Below are 18,888 nucleotides of genomic sequence, written 5' to 3'. Positions count from 1 at the left end.
CTCCTTCTCTGTTCTTGTCAGATAGTTAAAAAAAAGGCTGGAGGTCACTCCTCCCAGGCGCATTGGGTTTGATGTGTGCTAGGTGTACGGCACACATTGTGCTAGGTACTTTATATATGTTCTTATCACAGAGATTGCCCTGATAGATGACAAAAAGAAGGTTAAGGAATTCGCTAAGTAAATGGTCAGGGTCATGTAGGTAGCTACCTTTGAGTCCTAGTGACTCTAGGATTGCAAAGGACATTTTCAGATCTTGGAATAATCTGTGCTGGAAGTTCAGCCTATGTCAGTCCTGCAGGAAAATGCTTTGGACTTAAAGTTTATCTCTGACTGGTGCCCTTCAAATGAGTCGAGATGGGTGTAATCAACTCTCCTCACTCATAACTGCTTTTGTGTAGCTGCACCTTTAATCTTGTGATACAGGCTTGTGTCAGGCAGGCTTTTTTCTTTGTTTTGAACTTTTCAGTTAAATTTAACTTACAGAATATTTACTTTGCTAGGTACTGTGCTAGATGCCGTAGCACAAAGACAGTCTTTTTAGGTTCACAATAAGTAATTATGATACAATTCCCCAAATGATAAAATAGAGTCGTTCACAAGGGATCAAGGGAGCATATGAGGAAAAGATTGAGTTTCTTTCTTTCTTTTTTTAATGAAGATGTCAGAGACTGGTGTATCTGATCAGAACCTTGGAATACAAGAAGACATGGCATCAGGTGGGGCACTTGTGGAGAAGAGGGCTCTTGTGGTAGGAGGAGCGTGTGAGGGAATAGGGCATGGAATGAGCAAAATACGTTATACAAATGGATGAAGCTTTCAAATAATAAAAGAATTTGAAAAATAATTAATACTAATGTACAAACAAAGAGAATGAGTTAAGGAGAGGTGCAAAATAGTGCTAACGATGGATGTGTCACAATGAAGGAAAAACTGGACACTCTAAATACATTACACGAAAAGTAGCATGAACATGCGTGCAAGTGTGCCTGAAATGTTTAAGGGGTAAACTTGGGATGAGAACAGGTAGATGAACAGTCTTGGGTTTTTAGTCCTTGTATATAAACCTCACATGGCAGATCCTTCCATTATGAGGCAGAGTAACTTATCCCATTGCTGGACTGAGTTGATCTTGTGACATGTTTTTTGTCAACAGAAATTAGCAGATATGAAATAATCAAGACTTGAAGAGTGGTTGTGTTCAGGGGTTTCTGTGCTGGGAACTCTTTGATATCTTTTGAATGAGCCAGGGGAATGAATTGCCACCCAGAGAAGAACTGAAGCCCTGCTCACAATCATAGAAACTCAATATGTGATGAGATTATCTAGGTCATCTAGTTAGTATGTGGTTCACTATTTGACCAGGAACCGTGGGCGAGTCCAGGGAGAATCAGCTATTAGCCCAGATTCTTGTCAACTCAGAAGGAATGACCTAGCTCATCTACAGAATTTTGAACTAAATGAAATATCATTTTAGCTTGTAGATTTGGTGTCCTTGTTATGTAGGAAGTGGATACATAGATGGTACATGCCAATGGCAGGAATGTGGGAAGGGGTGGCAGAAGTCAGAATGATGGGAAGCATTCCATTGTCACGTTAAGGAGTTTAGATCTATTTTCTAATTCCAAGCTCCACAACCTTCGTTCAGTCATATGCTACTCTTATTTTCTTAAAAAGTATATTCAAACCATCTAAAAGATTTTTCTTCAAATTGTATAATTTTTATACAGAGATTAATTTTTAAAGAAAAGTTAATGTTAACTTGGCACCACCTTCAATGTTTTTCTAAACTCTGTTTTCCTAACGCTATTACATATATAAATATTTTTAAGGCTGGTCTGTTTGCTATGAAAATAGCCGTGTATATTACGAGCGGTGCTTTCTAGGATGAGTCACGAGCATGTGGACATAGGCTTGAAGTGGAAGCTGCTCTGGAGGCTCAGCTGGGAGACGGTATGTGGTAGATCAAGAGATTTAAGATGTATCCCTGAGGAAGAAGGAAAAGGATGTGATGACAGACTTGATAGATGTGGGGTGGGAATGGGGAGTGTGCAGGAGAGGGAGGTTTATGAACACAGCCGAGACAGCCAGCCTAACTAGCAGGGGCCACTGAGTGGACACGGATCTTGTTAAGAACACGAAGAGAGGTAAAAATAAACACGATGGTTTTGATGTTTTGTTTTTTGAGTCTGGAGTAGTAGGCCATCTGAAAACAAGTATAACAGGCAATTGGATATGTGAGTCTGGGTTCAAATATTATCCATATACAGGTAGGTAAGTCTTAGGCATGAATGGTACCATTGCTAGAGGAGGTCAGTAGAGAGATCTGGGCTCCCTTTCCCCATCTCTTAAGAGAGAGTTCCTTCCAGTGAGAATGATGAGTGAGTGAGGCATGTGTTAATGTTCCCCACGCTGGGGTGTGGGTGAGGCAGCCCCCCAGGTGATTTTGATGCATTTCCTCTTACCCTGTTTTGATTTAGAGAGAAAGGAGAGCAGAACAGGGGAAGAGGAATTAGTCAAAAAGAGACAAAGTCTGAGAGGAAGAGCTTCCTGGCAGGAGAGACACAGGGGAAGGAACTTGAGCAAGGCCTCAAAAGGCCTCCGTGAGAGTGGTGCTTTCTCTTAGAAATCCTGCGGGGTGGAAACTGTTGCTCAGTCTAAGCTGGCCCACTGAGATCTACTGCGTAGCAGGCAAGACTAGAGTACAGGTTTGAGCAAGACGTTTCTGTGTCACTGTTCTGTGTTGCAAACACTTCAAGCCTTAAATATTCAAATACAGCAGGATTGTAATTATAGTCTTGAAAACCGATGTGAGTCTCAGCAAATTTTCTTCTCTCCATGGTTAGTATCTTAGAAACCAACTCTGTGTGCTAGCCTGATCTGGGAGGGAAGCCACCTCTGTGTGCTAGCCTGATCTGAGAGGGAAGCCACCTCTGTGTGCTAGCCTGATCTGAGAGGGAAGCCACATCTGTGTGCTAGCCTGATCTGAGAGGGAAGCCACCTCTGTGTGCTAGCCTGATCTGAGAGGGAAGCCACCTCTGTGTGCTAGCCTGATCTGGGAGGGAAGCCACCTCTGTGTGCTAGCCTGATCTGAGAGGGAAGCCACCTCTGTGTGCTAGCCTGATCTGAGAGGGAAGCCACCTCTGTGTGCTAGCCTGATCTGAGAGGGAAGCCACCTCTGTGTGCTAGCCTGATCAGGGAGGGAAACCACCTCTGTGTGCTAGCCTGATCTGAGAGGGAAGCCACATCTGGGCCTGTTCTTCGGAAATATTGGCACATGACAAACGGAGCTTCCTATTGCTGGCGCCTGGGAAGACCTTCCCTGGCCAAATTGGAATGCCATCAGCCTTTCTGGTTCTCAGATAATTTTTATGCTTTTATGTGCCACTTCTTTTGTTGTTAATATTATTTTTTAAAATAAGGGATTTTCTACCTGGCTCTACATAAGCTAAGGAAAGGCCCCATCTCAGGAATTCTACTCAGATATGACTTGATGTCCCTTGTATCCTGCATGGAGAATTCTGGGTAGCACAAGTTGGTTCGTTTGACATCTGGCATTCATGGCTCCTGTGAGAGCGGCTTCCCCCTCAATGTGCCCTGAAAGCATTCCTGCTGCGCTGCTTCTGTCCGAGTATAAACACGTCACAGGAAATGAACCCGTCAAGAAGTGGCTTTCCAAGAAGGAATAACAAAGTGCCTGGCCCAGCTCCACCTGGATTGGATGTCCCGTTTCAGGAAATGTGAGCAGCCATTGGGGTGGAGGCTATTGTCCAGCGTCAATGGCACCTTGGACCGCTTCTGCTTTAAACTCCCCAAGAGCAGCATGCTTTAAAATCCGCAGCATCCTTCCAGTTGTCCCGAGGGAGGTTTATGAGGAAAATTGCTTCAGGACCTTTAACATGTGAGGGAGGAGACGAGTGTCTTCGTTGTACTCATGAGGGCAGCTGGATTTAGTTGTTTACAGTTGTAAACATGGAATTGCATAGGCTGAGGTCAGGGACACATTTTGAAATAATTGAAAGTCTACAGTTAGGCCTATAAATAATTAAATGGATTCATTTTGGTGGCTTGCTTTAATATGCAGATATTAGAACGATGAAAGAAAATGGGTATGTAACAAGGAAGTTAAGACACCAAAGCAGAAGAAAGGAAAGCCTTCCCTTTGGCCTGCTGTGGTCTTTCCAGGTCCGTTTTCTGCTCCAGCTTAATGATGCATTTTAAGGAGAGCCATGGACTCTCTTGTCTCTATACTCAGACTGCAGCAAGTATCTGCCCAGCCACCCTTTCAAATCCACTTCAAGGAAACGCAGGCTAGAAACTGCTCCCCATGGTTTTGTCTGAACTGGCTGACATTCTGCAGCACACACTGGGTCCGCTGCTGGAGTCAGGAACCTAGAGGTGAGCGAGCCTCGAACTGCACTTAGCAGAGTGAGGCAGGCGGGCCTGAGAGAGAGGATGTAGGTGAGCCAGAAACTAATGGGGAAATAGGGGGTCGTCGTTAATTTTGATGTGGGGAAATGTGAAAGGCTCTTCTGCATGCCAGGGTATTTGAATATTTGGCAAACAGCTGGCTGGGCTCTGGGAGAGCGCCTCTTGATTCGCCTCGTCAGATGTTCAGAGATAAAACGAGTCAGCCCGCACGCCAGCACATAGCTCATAGCCTTGCAGTCAGTTTTGAATTTAGATTTGAATTGTGATATCAATGTCATGGTGGCACATGCTTTGAGAAAGTACTTACAGAGAATAATTGAAAGATTCAGTGAGACGCTTCTGAAAGCCGTAATTTAAAGTTCCGCAGCCTCCACAGTACTCTCCCCATTAAAATTTAAAGCGACAGAAGCCCAATTATGGATGGTTATTTTCTTAAATAAAATCATATTTCTACCCCAAGTGAAAGATTCATCGCTGCCCACTAATCTCTGCCAGGAGAACCCACCTCGGTGCCGTCCTGTGTCAGCAGCCGAGCGGTTAGCTTTATCCTGGGGACAATGGGCGGCACTAGGGAAGCCAAGCTGCAAGGCCTCCACGGAGGAGCCTGACTTGCGGGAGGGAGGCTGATTTGCATGATAATCACCATTATGGATCCTCTCTGGTGCCAGCCTCCACACTTAACCAAATGCAGTATAACTTTAATAGCAGCTGGGAAGCCTGAGCAAGGGCAGAAGCTCAGGGTTTGCAAAGCCCGGATGACGTCAAGCGCGGGTAGGAGAGGGCCGCGCTGTGAAGCGAACCGGGCGGAGGAACTTGGAACCGCGAGCGGGCTTGGAGTAACTTTAAAATCTGATAAAGGATATAACTTCGGGGGGCGGTTGAAAGGCACGGAGCGTTTCAAGTTCTTTTAACTCCAGGCAGATCTGCGCAGCAGAAGGAGCCTTGTCGGCCTCTCTAGGACTTCCGCGGCCACCGCAACCCTGGCACTGAAGAGATCAGTGGGAACTTTCCCCAGAAGCGTTTCCAGTGAGAAAGTTTAGTCACTGTCAGATAAAAGTCCGCAGCCAGAATTTTAGAGCATAAATATCTCCTCCAATTTATTTGGTCGGTTGGATTTTACTTTATGCTGCATTGTGACTTGGGGAATGTGGTTTGACGGTAGCCGGAACAAAATAGTACAGAAGGCCAGTCAAGCTTAAAGCACTCTTATTTAGGAAAAACATCGTTCTCCCGAGTTCCCGGAGACAAAGGAGTATGGGAACCCGCACTGACACAGGAGGTTAAATGGTCCATGTACACATACGCGCACACTCATCTAAACAATGTCTTGTAGATACCAAGTCTCAGCATTTCTGAAGTCTTAAAGTTCGACAAAACATTTGGAAGTAGGCCTGGTTTCTGCTGTTTCGCAAGATTCTGTGTTGTAGGTGCAGTCGTAGCTCTTATCCACCTCTTCACGAAATGCTGTGAGCGCAGCTTCCCTTCGCCCCGTTTTGCTCACTCAGTGTGAAAACGTGTCCACACTCTCAGTGCCAGTGGTTCCCACGGCGTTTAGACGCCTGCTGTAATCCGTTCGGCCCCTTCATTTTTCATTTTGTAGTGTTGTTGGCCTCTTTGTAAACAATAAAAAAGAGCTCTTTAGCTGTGCAGCCTGGATTCAGCTGCCCTGATTCTGTCCCACAAGTGAGTAGCTTACCCGTTTGGAAAATTAGTGATGGTTGCCTGGACCAGCTCAAGTAGAAGTCACCCTGTTTCTCCATGGAGTAGGGCTTCTACCAAGGAAAGCCACACGTTATCTCTAAGAGCAGGGGCTCGCACTGCCTGTCTTACCAAGATGGCTTAATTATGTAGTTTGTATAGCAGAGGAGTTTTAGCTTTCCCACTAAATTACCTCCTGCACTGGCCTAAATCGGCAATAAAGGTTATGTTATGGTCTCCCATTTATTTCATTTTATGTATCATCTTTTTAAGTTTTACTGCAGTGAACATGATAGCACTTTATTTTTTTTGGTAATTTCTGATATTTAGACTCTTCTAAATGGAATTTCTGTTATCTCACACAAGACTCAATTGCTTAATTAATTAATTATTAATTAGCAAACAGGAGCTCTTAGGTTGGAAAGGGTTCTGAGAGCTCAGAGGTTGTTTGTCCTGCCTCAATGGAAGGATCTTTTCTTCTTGCCCTGACTTTGAAAAACCCAGAGACGCCATCTTCTTTACCCACAATGCCTGAGACGAAAGAGCTCTATAAGGGACTATGGTAGTGATGGGGCCCTGGCCAGGTGAGTGAGAAGTGAAACTAAAAAACTGAAGCCCGTGGTGACACCCAGGTGTGCCTGTTTGCTAAAGCAATCAGGCACAAGAAGACAAGAGATTATCAACCTATAGAAATCCTAGGTAGTTGGAATACTGTACAGTACATACTAGGAAAAATGATACTTTATAAAGAGTAGCTATGGGGGATTAATTCACTGCACATGTTCAGGGCAACACACTTGATGCTCATAATGGTCCTTAGCAAACTGACCAAGCAAACCCTGGATGTCTAATACCAGGAAGCCGACGACTATCGAGAGTCCTGGCTGACTTCAAATGACCTGACTCTATCCTCTGTCTCAGGCTTGAAAGACAGGAAGAGCTGCTCTTCCCCTGAATTGCTTTGCTTGTGTCCCAAGCCTGTATCTTTGCAGAGAGGCTCTTTGAAAGGTATCTTCAAGAAAAGAGGAAACAGTGGTGTAACGTCACAAAATTGTGGGACTTTGAATTCTAAAAGTGTCCTACTCCAAAGGTGTGTGTGTGTGTGATGAATTTGGAATATTTGCCAGTGTGGGAAAGGCTTTTATATCATGGATCTAGTTGTAGGATTACTGGGACCAGGGTTGCAGACGTGTGTTTGGTGGGTTGTCACATCATGTGTACTTTTCCACTCAGGGTATACACATGGAAACATGTCTGCTTTAGAAACAAGGGCATCAGGAGTAGCAGAGACAACCGCGTTAGCAGCCAGGACCGATCATGTGATGTATTCATTTATACAACACCATGGAAAGAATCACGCAGTCTGGCTGTGTTAAATCATTTCACTGCACACCAAAGAGATTTGAAATGGACTTTTAATTATGATTGCTAATTCACTATGGGTATAATCCTTAATATGAACATCTGATTAAGTTAATTTTCTCTAATTGATGAACAGAACACTTAAACTTGTAGGCTTGAGTTTGTTGTTATGGATTACAATTTTATATTCTGACTTTTTGCTGAAGTACAAATTACAGGCACTCCTTATCTATTATAGTTTTGAGGTCACTGCTCTTCCTTCCTTCACCTTTGTGTGGCTTTTTAGATTGGCTAATGGAGATAGAGCAGGGCTAAGTGACTATTAAACTCTTTTCCATATACAGTAAAAGCCATTAACATGGACCTCACTAAATTTTGAATTTATGAAAATGAGGGCAGGGCTTGGGTTAGAGTTTACTTTTGCATTCTGTCTGAACTAAAGCTTTACTGAGCTAATAAATAGTACAAATAAAACCGCAGGGGGGATGGTGCCATTACTGTAAAAAGCAGACTCTTAGGTCCTTTAGAGAAGGCCTTGTAGGAGAGGTAATGAAGTAGTGGGGTGGGATGACAGAGTGTGAAGTCTAGGCTCCTCACCAGCTGTGTGGCCCTATCTTCTTCAAGTGTTCCCCATCTCCACTTTACAGGGTGGCTCTGAGGTTTGCCTTAATGCATAGGAAGTGCCCAGAATGAAGATGTTACTTCAGAAGGTTTAGGTAATTATTGTCTTCTTAAAATAAGTGGCAAGCTGATTCAAATACTTCCAATCCTTGACTAAACAGAAGTTCAACAATTTCACTTTTGATTTATAAAAACCAGAAGTCAACCCCATTTTGTTCTGTTTATGGTGCTTGAGATTGGATAATTTACAAGGAACAGAAATTTAAGCAGAATTTTGGAAGCTGTAAAGTTTGACTTCCAGGTGCTAGCATGTGATAAAGGTTCTTTTTTAATTAATTAATTTTTATGTTCTTTGTTTACAATTTTTGTTAACAGTATTTTTTTTCATACAATATATTCTGATTGTAGTTTCTGTTCCGTCATCTCCTCCCAGTTCTTCTCTACCTCAGCAAGCATTCACTTCCATGTCTTCTTTCTTTCTCTCTTTAGAAAACAAACAGGCAAATAAAAAACAATTAATCAGAATAAAACAAAAAGAAAAAAAGGTAAAAACATGTGAAGTGCGTGCGCGTGTGTGCGTGCATGTGGGCACACATGCACACACACACACACACACACACACACACACACACACACACACTGGCACAAAGAACATACAAGCATATAATCGGAAACAATACTATATAAACAAAAGACCACTAAGTAAAAAAAAAGGCCCAAACAAAGACAAAACATCTCCAAAAGAATCATTGAGTTTATTTTGTGTTGGTCATCTGCTTCTGGGTGTGGGGCCTCCCTTACATGTGGTTTGTATACCCTGTAAGACTCCTTTGGGGAACACTGATTTTTCATTGGGGAGCAGTTGCCAATTGGAAACACCTTCTGTGTTAGGAATGGGTGCTTATGCCTGGTTCCCTCCTTCGTTCTTTCAACCCCATCGGCGTGGAACTGTGCAGGCCATGTGCATGCTGCTGCAGGCCCCGTGAGGTCATACAGGCTTCCGTCTTATCACGACTGTCAGGCATGTTTCCTTGGGGCCTTCTATCCCTTCTGCTCTTACGATCTTTGTGAGGGGAAGGGTTTGATTAAGACATCTCATTCAGAGCTGAGTGTTCCATACTCTCTCTCACTCTCTGAACACTGTACATTTGTGGGGTTTCTTTTATTTCCCCATACGTTTTTAGTTTTTTTTGTGGCCATGTCCATGGATTTAGTCACTTTTTCTCCACCTTGGTCACTGAGCGTGCAGAGCACACTGTAGATCAATTTTCTTATTTTTTTTCTTAGCGTCGAGCTCCACTACACAACACTAGTCAGTTGGGGGCAGTTGGAGGCTCTAGTCAGGCACTGGCTCTACTCCATTTTCAGTGAGTTATGAGATGTTGTCTTCAGTTTGTGGAGAGCAACCCAAATCCATGACAATAGCCTGAGTTATTTGGGAGTTTCCATGGGCTTCTTTGGCCAACAACTCCATTAGATATAAGCTTAGATATAAGCCATTCAAGGCACTGGGATCTTCATTTGGTGGTAAGAAAAGACTAGCTGGGGCATTGCCTCCCCTGTTATTGGGTAGTTCCATTTAGATTTCTTTCATATATGTATATATTTTAAGAAGCTTCTCCGGTACTAGGTTTCCACATGACCACTCAGTGGCCCGTTAGCATTACTTGTCCCAAACTCCCCCTTTTCTTCACCTTCTTCTTTTCGTCCTCTCATTGCACTCTCCCTTGTCTCTCCATAACTATTTTCTCTTCCTTCAGAAATCTTCTCCTACCTTGTCCCTTACTCTGTCCCTAACCTCTCTGGTTGTATGGAATGTAGCATGTCTATTGAAAACTGATATGGTTGAGCAAGTGTCTCTGTAGTGGAATGTAGAGTTCCTTGGGACATATGACCAAGCATGTCGCTAGGTCTTGAAGTGTGGATCTATTTCCAGCTTCCTGAGGTACCATCACACTGATTTCATAGAGGCTGTGCATGTTTGCATTCCCACCAGCAATGAATGAGTGTTCCCCCATCCTACATCCTTGTCACCGTGAACAGTCACTTGTGTTATTCATCTTGGTCATTCTGACTAGTGAAAGATGAAATTTCAAAGTAGTTTTAATTTGCATTTCCCTGATGACTAAAGATGTTGAATGAAAGATGTTTCTCAGCCTTTTGTGTTCATCTTTTGAGAACACTGGTTAGTTCTGTATTCCATTTTAAATTTAGGCTACTTACTTTTCTGATGTTCAGTTTTTTTGAGTTCTTTATGTAAATTAAATATTAGCCCTTGATCAGATAAGTAATTGATAAAGATCTTTTTCAATTCTGTAGGCTGCCACTTTGTCCAAATGATGGTGCTCTTTGCTTTACAGAGACTTCACAGTTTTATGAGATCCCATTTACTAATTGTTGTTCTTAGTGCCTGTGCTATTGGTGTCCTGTTCAGAAAGTCTTCTGTACCAATGTATTTAAGATTATTCCCCAACTTACTTTCTGTCAGATTCAGGATGTCTGGCCTTATGTTGAGGTCCTTAATCAATTTGGAGTTGAGTTTTATGCAGCATGATAAATATTGTTTATTTGTATTCTTTTTGCATGCAGTCATACATGTTGATCAGCATAATTTGTTGAAGATGATGTCTTCTTTGCAGTGTGCCTTCTGGCTTCTTTATAAAAAGTCAGGTGTCCACAAGTGTGTGCACTTATGTCTGACTCGTCAATTCCACTGATCAATGTGTCTGTTTTTGTGCCAGTACCATGCTGTTTTTAATTATTATACCTCTGTAGAACAATTTGAGATTGGGGAGTATAGTACCTCCAACAATTCTTTTATTATTCATGATTTTGTGTGTGTGTGTGTGTGTGTGTGTGTGTGTTTCCATGTGACTCAGTTTTCTTCAAGTGGCTGGCCACTGGGAGTTTGACCATGTTCCAGTGAGTATATGGGAACACAAATTGGATTTTTTTCCTTCTTTTTTAAAGGTAGAGATCATAAGGGTGGGGGGAAGACCTGGGAAGACTGGAAGTGAGTGTGATTAGGGTACATGATGTGAAATTTCCAAATAATCAATAAAAATATTTGGCTGAAAAAAAAGAAGTTGAATATTGCCCTTTCAACTTCAGTGAAGAATTGAGTTGGAATTTTGATGGGGATTTTGTTGAATCTATAGTTTGCTTTTGGTAGGATGACCATTTTTACTATATTAATCTTACTAATCCATGAATATGGGAGATCTTTCTGTCATCTGATACCTTCTTCAATTTTTGTCTGCAGTATCTTAGTCTTTTGCTTATAGTTGCCCCAAGATATTATTTTTGTTTTTGAGGTTATTGTGGAAGGTATTATCTCTCTGATTTCTTTCTCAGTCCATTTGGCATTTGTATATAAGTAGTCAACTGATTTTTGCATATTAATTTTGTATCTTGCTAATGGGCTGAAAGAGTTTATCAATTGCAAAAGTTTCCTGTTGGGGTTCTTAGGTCATTATGAATATAATCATATCCCCTGCAAACAAAGATAAATTGACTTCTTCCCTTTTTGTTTGTATCACCTTGATTTCTTTCAGTGGTCTTTTGCTCTAGCTAAGACTCCAAGTACTATATTGTATAGGTATGGAGATAGTGGACAGCCTTGTCTTATTCCTGATTCTCATGGAAAAAATGCTTTAAGTTTCTCTCTGTTTAGGTTGATTTTGGCTGTGGACTTGCTGTAAGTTGCTTTTATTATATTGAGATATGTACCTTTGTATCTCTAGTTCTATCATGAAGGGGTGTTGGATTTTTGTTAAAGGCCTTTTCTGCATCTAATGAGATAATTATGTGGTTGTTGTCTTTCAGTCTGTTTATATATGGTGGATTAATTTATTGATTTACATATGTTGAGTTATTCCTTAGTCTCTGGGATGAAGCCTCCTTGATCATGATGGATGATCTGTTTGATGTGCTCTTGAATTTGGTTTGCAAGTATTTCATTGAGAATATTTCCAGTTATGTTCATAAGGGAAGCTGGTCTGTAATTTTCTTTCTTTGCTTTGTGTGGTTTGGGTATCAGGTTAAGTGTGGCCTCCTAAAAAGATTTAGGAAATATTTCTTCTGTTTCTATTTTGTGGAACAACTTGAGGAATATTGGCATTAATTCTTCTTTGAAGTTCTCATAGAATTCTGTGTTGAATTTGTGAGGCCCTAGAATAATTTTGGCTGGGAAACTTTTAATTACTGCTTTTACTTCACTAGGGGTTATAGGTCTATTAGGAGTCTTGCTTATCTGATCTTGATTTGTCTTTGCAGGACATACATATTAAGAAATGTATTTATTTTTTTTAGATTTTCCAGTTTGGTGCAGTATATATTTTTAAAGTCTGTCCTTATGACAATTTCTCTGGATTTCCTAAGTGTCTGTTGTGATATCCCCTTTTCATCTCTAATATCACTTTGGACCTTTGCTCACTCTTAGTTGATTTGGCTAATAGTTTATAAATTTTATTGGTTTTCTCTAAGAATCAGCCCTTGTTTCATTGATTCTTTATAATATTTTTGTTTAGATTTTATTGATCTCAGCCTTGAGCTTGATAATTTCTTGCCTTCTACTCTTTTTGGGTATTATTTCTTCTTTTTGTTCTAGAACTTTCAGGTGTGCTGTTAGGTTGATAATATGAGATCTCTCCACTTTTTTTTAATAGGCACTTAGTGCTACATAAAACTTGAACTTACCTACTAGAACTGACTTCTTTGTGTCTTATAGGTTTGGGTGTGTTGTGTTTTCATTTTCATTCAATTCTAAAAGTTTTGAATTTTCTTCTTCATTTCTCTTTTGCCCCCCTTCTTTATTCAGTAGTGAGTTGTTTAGTGTCCATGAATTTGTAAACTTCCTGTTGTTGTTGTTGAGATCCTGCTTTAATCCATGGAAGTCAGAGAGGATGCAGTGTCATTTCAACTTTCTTGTGTCTGTCGAGACTTGTTTTGTGTCCAAGAGAAAGTTCCATGAGCTCCTGAGAAGAAGGTACATTCCTTTGTGTTTAGGTGAAATATTCTGTAAACATCTACTAGGTGTATTTGGTGTTTTGCATTATTTAACTCCAGCATTTCTCTGTTTAGATTTTGTCTGGATGACCTGTTTAGTGGTGAGAGTTGGGTATTAAAGTCACCCATTATCTTTGTGTGAAAGTCAGTATGTGATTTTAACTGTAGTAATGTTTCTTTTACAAACTTGGATGCTCTTGTGTTTGGAATATACATATTTAAAATTGCAATATCCTCTTCAAGGATTTTCCCTTTGATAAATATGTAGCATCCCCCTCTCTCTTCTGATTAGTTTTGGTTTGTAGTTGTTTCTTCAGATATTAAAATGGGTATATGTGCTTGCTTCTTGGATCCATTTGCTTGAAACATCCTTTTTCTATCCTTTTACCTTGAGGTTATATCTATTCTTGATGGTAAGGTGTGTTTCTTGAATGCATCAGAAAAATCGATCTTGTTTTCTAATCCAATCAGTTAGTCTGAGTCTTTTTGTTGGAGAATTGAGATCATTAATGCTGAGAGTTATTAGTGAGCAGTGTTTATTGGTTCCTCTTATTTTGATGTTATGGTGTGGGTTTCCCCCACCCCAGCCCTTTGGTTTGTTGGTCTGGGATTATTCATTCCTTTTGCTTTCTTGGATATGTTTAACCTCTTCACATTGAACTTTTCCCTCTAGCACCTTCTGAGGAGCTGGATTGTAGACAGCTCCTGCTTGAATTTGATTTTATTGTGGAATGTTTTACTTTTTCCATCTATTGTGATTGATAGTTTTGCTTGATACAGTAATTTGAGATGGAACCTGTGTCTCTTGAGTTTGTAGAGGATATGTACAGGGCCTTCTGGTTTTTAACATTCCTGGTAAGAAGTCAGGTGTTATTATAATATGTTACTTAGTCTTTTTCCATTGCAGTTTTTAAATATTATTTTTTGTTCTGTATATTTAGTGTTGTTTTTTCTTTTTTTTTTCTTTTTTTTTTTTTGAGATATGGTTTCTGTGTAGCCCTGAATGTCCTGGAACTGACTTTGTAGACCAGGTAAGGCTTACGCTTAGAGATCTGCCTGCCTATGCCTCCTGAGTGCTAGGTTTAAAGGCTATGTACCTGGTTACATTTAGTGTTTTGATTATTATGTGTCATGGGGAATTTCTTTTCTAGTCCTGTCTATTTGATGTTCTCTATGCTGCTTGTACCTGGGTAGGCACAAGCCTTTAGGTTAGGGAATTTTTGTTCTACATTTTTTTGTTGAAAATATTTTTTGTGCCTTTGATCTGGGCTTCTTTTCCTTCTATTCCTATTATTCATAGATTTGGTCTTTTCACAGTGTCCTATATTTCCTGGATGTTTTGTGCTCAAATTTTTTTATATTTAACATTTGCTTGATTGAGGTATCCATTTTTCTACCTTGTCTTTAGTGTCTGAATTCTCTCTTCTGTGTCTTATATTCTCTTCATGAAGATTACCTCTGAGTTCGTTTTGATTATTTAAAAATTTCATTACCAGTTTTGTCTCAGCTTGAGTTTTTTTCATGATTCTATTTATACCTTCATGTCTTGAATTGTTTGCATTATTTCATTGCACTGTTTGTATTTTCAGATTTCTTTATTAATATCTTTTATGTCCTTGAATATATTCATAATAACTATTTTGAAGTTCTCATCTTGTACTTCAGTTATATTGCATTTCTCATGGACTGTAGTAGTAGAGTTACCAGGTTCTGAGGGAGGCGTATTGTGTTGGCTGTTACTGTGCAGGTGTCTAGGCATCTGGAATTTGGATAATTGTGATTCTTGCTCTTGATATCTGGTGTTGTCTTTTTGGGTGGGTGTTCTAATCCTTGGCTTCTGGTGCCCTCTCTGAATCTTAGGAAAGTGTGTGGCTCTGTTTTGCATGGTAGGAGTGCTTCAGAGTCCCTGCCAGCTGTGGCCATGGGGATCCTGGGTAAGCAGTGTTTCTAGGCATCAGGGTCTGACAGGAAGGAGTGTGGATAGACTAGAAGATGTGGACTGAGAGAATTCTCAGGAACGAGGAAATCTGGGTCCACTCTAAGGTTCAGCAGAGTCCTCAGGAATGGAGGTGGAGTGAGAGGACAGGCCCCCGCAGTGGTCTGCTATAGGCTGGGAATAAAACTGTAAAAATTGTAACGGAGGACAGGAAGAAGAGTGAAGACTGCTGACTTGATTCTCAGCCCGGTGTGGTACTGGTTCCCAGGTAGAACTGATAAAGGTCTTTTTGCTGCTTTGTCACATGATAGCAGAAGAGAGGAGAGAGAGAGAACAGGAGATGGCTCCAGAGGAGAGAGGAAAGTGAGTCAAGCATGTTCAGTATGATAGCACCAGTCCCACTGCTGAGGATGAATCCCCTCCAAACAACACCCACCCTTTAAAAGTCTCACCTCTTAATGCTATTACAATTGTAGTTCAGTTTCAACATGACTTTTGGACAGAACAAAATTCAACCCATAGCAATATCTGCTCCAAGACTCTCATGATGACTAAATGAAATTATGAATGCAATGTGATCAGGTCAGCATTGTGTAGTGAATTCATTTCTGCTGTTGCTAGTCTTGTGATGTGTTGACAGTTCTCCATCCCTTTTGGAGGATTTATTTTTATTTTTAATAACATGTATGTGTGTCTCTATGTGGTTATGTTCATGTGTGTGTAGGCACCCACAGAGGCCAGAAGAGGGTGTTAGACCGTGTGAGTGTGGAGTTACAGCTGGCTGTGAGCATTCTGATTGGGTGCTGGGAGCCTGACTTGGGTCCTGTGCAAGAGCAGTGTGAGCTCTTAACCTCTGACCCGTTCCTCTAGTCCAAAGTTCTCCATCCTTTTGATTCTCTATTCATTCAAACTTTCTCTTTCAGTTCGTCTTCATTACTGAATGTACTCAGGTAAGCTCCAGCCCAGGTGAAAAGTTTCAGTTTTTGAGTAACAAACTATAGTGAAGTAGCAATGGTTATTTAAATAAGTAGATTAAAAGGAGAAAGAATATTTAAAATGTAAGCAAAAATGATTAGAGTTAGATATAAATTACTGTACAATTAAGTTTGTGTAGTATTTGTGTCCTTTACAAAGTGACCTTATATTAGTTAGAAAGAAATGGAACGTTGTATGTGAGTAGTCAAAAGTATGGATTGGTCACTAGCTTTATAACACTCATTTGGAAAGCAAACCACTCCACGTTGAGATTATAACATTGTGATGTCCTGCATAGAGACTATAATCTATTCTTCCTCCAATGACAGGCTTACATACTTTGTAGAATCCATCACCTCAACAGACTTGACTGAATTACTCTGGTGCCTGGCAAATGGGTATTCCTGACAGTAAAATGGAAGTAGTCAGACATACATGCTTATTAAGAGCTCTTCAATAGGAGAAAAATGTATTTTTACTGAAAATTCTCACCCATGCTATTTTTGTAGATTCATGAGATGCCAACTTTCCTTGCAATGCCAGAAGAATTGTTTCTTGAGATTCTGTACCATGGCAATACAAATTCACAGCCATAAACATTTTATAAAAAATGGGTGTTATGCATTATGCATGAGCAACAGAAACTGGTAACGATAACTTGTGGTGAAAAATAAGGGCAAGATTGTGGCTATATGCCTTTGGTTTTCTAGGACTGATAAAAATTAAATGGATCATTAAAAGGTCAGTATGGAATAGAAAGATGATTTGATGGCTAAGAGTATCTGTTGCCTTTACAGAGGACCCAGGTCCAGGCTCCACCGCTCACACTGAGTTGCTGAATCTGGTGCTTCCTTCTTGCATCTGCAGGCTCCTGGATGCATATGATGCACATAACCATAAACTCAGGCATACACATACACATAAAACAAATAACAGATAAAAATAAATAATCAATACATATTTTAAATGTTTTTAGTTCAATAAGTTGACAATCAGTGGTTTAACGAGTTATTTAATATATAAACTCATGAGTCAGAAAAACAAATCCTTTGGCAGGTCATGTTATTGAAGACATGAGGAAAACATGAGATCCCTGCAGCATACATGTGATCTCTGCAGCATACATCATGTTACTACTTGTATCATATGATATCCCTGTTGGAATAGCTATTAAACTATGGCATTATTTGTCTAGACTGGACACATGTGTGAGTTCAATTTTGATGGTTATTTATTGAATACTTACTGTATGTTGGGCCTCGTGTCAGAAGCTAGGAATTTGCTGACAACAAGATGCAATTTCACGTTGCTAGCAATTATCCTATGAAGTAGGTATTGTAAAACAAACAAACAAAACAAAACAAACAGAAAACAAGTTCATAGAGTTTATGTGGTTTGTTCAAAGTTGGGTGCCTCTAAAGTTAGACCTGAAACTATAGTGCCGTATTTTTAAGAGCATCCTGAGCTGCATGTGATTAAGGAGCCCCAGCATGCCTTTAATCCCAGCACTCAGGAGGCAGAGTCAGGCAGATCTCTGTGATTTTGAGGCCAGCCTAGGCTACAGAGTGAGTTTCAGGAAAGGCGCAAAGCTACACAGAGAAACCCTCTCTCGAAAAACCAAAAAAAAAAAAAAAAAAAAAAAAAAAAAAAGAAAAAGAAAAAAGAAGGGGCACCCCAACACAAGGGGATACTGCATCCTCCCAGGACTGCCTATGTTTCAAGTGTTATTTAAGGAAAACACAGAAAAGTTATCTTATTCCTTTGCTGTCCCTGGATATTGGCTCACTAATATGTCTGAAGATATGTTTCCTCTAAGAGCATTCCCAAGAAACTCTATTCCTGCTGTCTATTCACATTACCCAATGCCAGAAAGATCTAAAATCATCTTTTTAGTCATGCATCCCTTAAAATTTAGGGGAAAAGGGAACAATTAGCAATCTCTGCCATATATGTTAAAAAATCATTGTTTCAAAGTAATGGTTTGTTCACAGATATGTCCACATAACAAAGGGTCTTATGGCTTTATGATATGCCTGGATCCACTCTCCATTTCTTTTTAAGTCATATATTATCAAGGTTATGTATATATGTATGTAGTATGTGTATGATACATTGAAATATTCAAAATATGTGAAATGTCATGAATATTACATGATTCTACAGTAAATTCTGGCCATCTGCAAGTGCTGATGCAAATTTTCGCTCACGAAGTCCACTGGCTTTCCCCTTTGGCAGAAAGGCTTGCAAAAGCCCCCAGGATTTGTCTTACTTACACCCTCACTCCCCAAAAGATCTCAGACTTAAAAATTTATGTTGTCAAAAATGTGCACTTACAGAAATGACTTCATAGAAATAAAATTTCTCTGAGGTTCTGAGTGAGATGTGTATTCAGTACATGAGTCATGAACAACTTTGGTCCAGAACTTTAGTTTTTCATAGTTCTTGGTATATTCTTAGAAAGTTTAGCTGTTTACTATTTACTACAGAAAAACCAACTAATACATATTTATTGGAATGATGCTTAGATATTAGTTGAATTGAGATGGACCCTCTGATCTTTGGCAGGGTGTTTCTTAGGATAAACACAGGGAAATCCTCCTGTGTGTATACATGTCTCTTCAGTCTACTTGGACCATGAATGCTGCACCAACTCAAAAGTGTCTGCGAAGCTCACCTCTTCATTTGCAGCTGCTGAGCAGTCTGTGTTTAGTACACGTTTATGCCCTGTGGATCCCTGTTTGCTGGAACTCATTCTTCACACCCTGGATTTTTAGTCTACCCCAGATCTTATCTGAGAGAAGGGAAGTGAATGTGTCTGTGTATTGGCAGGTATCTGTTCTAAGTGGGAGGGAGTCCTGAGG

This window comes from Peromyscus leucopus, chromosome 11 (genome assembly GCF_004664715.2).
Source record: "Peromyscus leucopus breed LL Stock chromosome 11, UCI_PerLeu_2.1, whole genome shotgun sequence".
In the NCBI taxonomy this organism is placed as follows: Eukaryota; Metazoa; Chordata; class Mammalia; order Rodentia; family Cricetidae; genus Peromyscus; species Peromyscus leucopus.
This window is presented reverse-complemented; position numbering follows the sequence as displayed.